This window comes from Pongo pygmaeus, chromosome 18 (assembly GCF_028885625.2).
Source record: "Pongo pygmaeus isolate AG05252 chromosome 18, NHGRI_mPonPyg2-v2.0_pri, whole genome shotgun sequence".
Classification (NCBI taxonomy): domain Eukaryota; kingdom Metazoa; phylum Chordata; class Mammalia; order Primates; family Hominidae; genus Pongo; species Pongo pygmaeus.
This window is the reverse complement of record NC_072391.2, coordinates 27,242,053-27,244,150: the sequence shown is the minus strand read 5'-3', so window position 1 is coordinate 27,244,150 and position 2,098 is coordinate 27,242,053. Positions and strand designations below refer to the sequence as shown.

Below are 2,098 nucleotides of genomic sequence, written 5' to 3'. Positions count from 1 at the left end.
CGACCCTGGGACCACCTATGTAAGAACAAATCAAGCATCTTTATGGTTGCTTTTTCGTATTTCATCACTTGTGATTGGAGCTCATCCTAACTGAAATAGCACCCATGGAATTTCGCAGTTGCTCCAGTTACCAATGGTTTTTGAAGAACAGCATCTGTAAAGTTGTGGAGGTGCAAGTCTGATGATAATAGGTTAAGAAGTAATCTTAATCATGCACAGTGGTGCAAGCCCATAGTCCCAGCTACTCCAGGAGACTGAGGCAGAAGGAGCACTTGAACCCAGGAGTTCCAGATCAGCCTGGGCAGCATAGTGAGACCCTCTCTCCAAAACAAACAAACAAACAAAAAACAAAAAAGAAGTAACTGGAAACATTCCATTTCTGACAATATGGGGGACCAAATATGAAAGACAAAATAATCATAAAGAAATTCTGGATAAAAAATAACCAACATTCTTTTAAGTGTATAGCTGAGCCCTCAGAAAGGGAAGAAGGGAGTGCCGGGACAGAAGCAGCAGTGCAGCCGCCACCACCATGGCACTGCAGGCTGATCGACAAGGCTGCAGAAGACGTGAGGAAGCTGCCAACAAGACCAGATGAGGGGTCGGGCGCAGTGGCTCACGCCTGTAATCCCAACACTTTGGGAGGCTGAGGTGGGTGGATCATCTGAGGTCAGGAGTTCGAGACCAGCTTGGCCAACATGGCAAAACCCCGTCTCTACTGAAAATGCAAAAATTAGCCACAGGTGGTGGCGGGCGCCTGTAATCCCAGCTACATGGGAGGCCGAGGCAGCCGAATCGCTTGAACCCGGCAGGCAGAAGTTGCAGTGAGCCGAGATCGTGCCACTGCACTCCAGCCTGGGGGACAGAGCGAGACTTCATCTCAAAAAAAAAAAAAAAAAAAAAAAAAAAAAAAAAAAAAAAAAAAAAAAGCAGATAATAAAGAACTGAAAAAACTCAATGGATTTTACAAACAAGCTATAATTGGAGACATTAATATTGAGTATCCGAGAATGCTGGATTTAAAGGGCAAGGCCAAATGGGCAGCATGGACTCTCCAAAAAAGGTTGTCAAAGGAAGATACAATGAGTGTCTCTATTTCTAAGGCAAAAGAGCCGATAGAAAAATAGGACATTTAGAATACAGTACATGAGAAATTTTTCCAGCCAGTTGCAGTGGCTCACACCTGTAATCCCAAAACTTTGGGAGGCCAAAGTGGGCGGATCACTTGAGGTCGAGTTTGAGACCAGCCTGGGCAACGTGGTGAAACCCCGTCTCTACCAAAAATATAAAAATTAGCCGGCCGTGGTGTGTGCCCGTAATCCCAGTTACTTGTGAGGCTGAGGCACAAGAATCACTTGAACCCAGGAGGCGGAGGTTGCAGTGAGCCAAGATGGCGTCACTGCACTCCAGCCTGAGCAAAAAGCAAGACTCTGTCTCAAAAAAGAATACAGTGTATGAGAAAGTTTTCCTTTTGAAGCCTTGATAATGCTCTCATGACCTAACATTTAGAGAGAGAGAGGCACTGTTCACTCTATGTATCATGTGTATCTTTGCTATTAGCATGAATTGTAGTAACAGGAGTATGCTGAAACTACATAGTTAACTAAATTGTGCTTTCTTAAACCAGGTGTCCTTAAATGTTTTTTAGAAAAGTATTTGATTTTTTATTTTTGTAGATTTAGGGTGTACAAGTGCAGTTTTTTCACATGGATATATTATGTAGTGGCAGTCTGGGCTTTTAGTGAGCCCATCACCCAAATAGTGTACATTGTACCCAAAAGGTAATTTCTCATCCCTCAGCCCCTCCCACCCTCCCACCTTTTCAAGTCTCCAGTGTCTCTTATTCCACACTCCATGATCCTGTGTACACACTGTTTAACTCCCACTTGTAAGTGGGAATGGGTGGTGTTTGACTTTCTGTTTCTGAGTTATTTCACTTAAAATAATGGCCTCCAGTTCCACCCACGTGGATAAGTAAAATCAAATAAATAAATAAATAAAATAAAACATGATTTTATTCTTTTTTTATGTCTGAGTGGTAGCCCATCATGTACATGTACCATATTTTCTTTATCCAATCACCCATGGATGGACATTG

General features: G+C 42.9%; 1 pseudogene; it reads left to right on the top strand.

Moving 5' to 3' along the window:
• The first annotated feature begins 532 nt into the window (after positions 1 to 532).
• LOC129015698 (acyl-CoA-binding domain-containing protein 7-like) lies at positions 533 to 1,127 on the top strand (annotated as a pseudogene).
• The last annotated feature ends 971 nt before the right edge of the window (positions 1,128 to 2,098 follow it).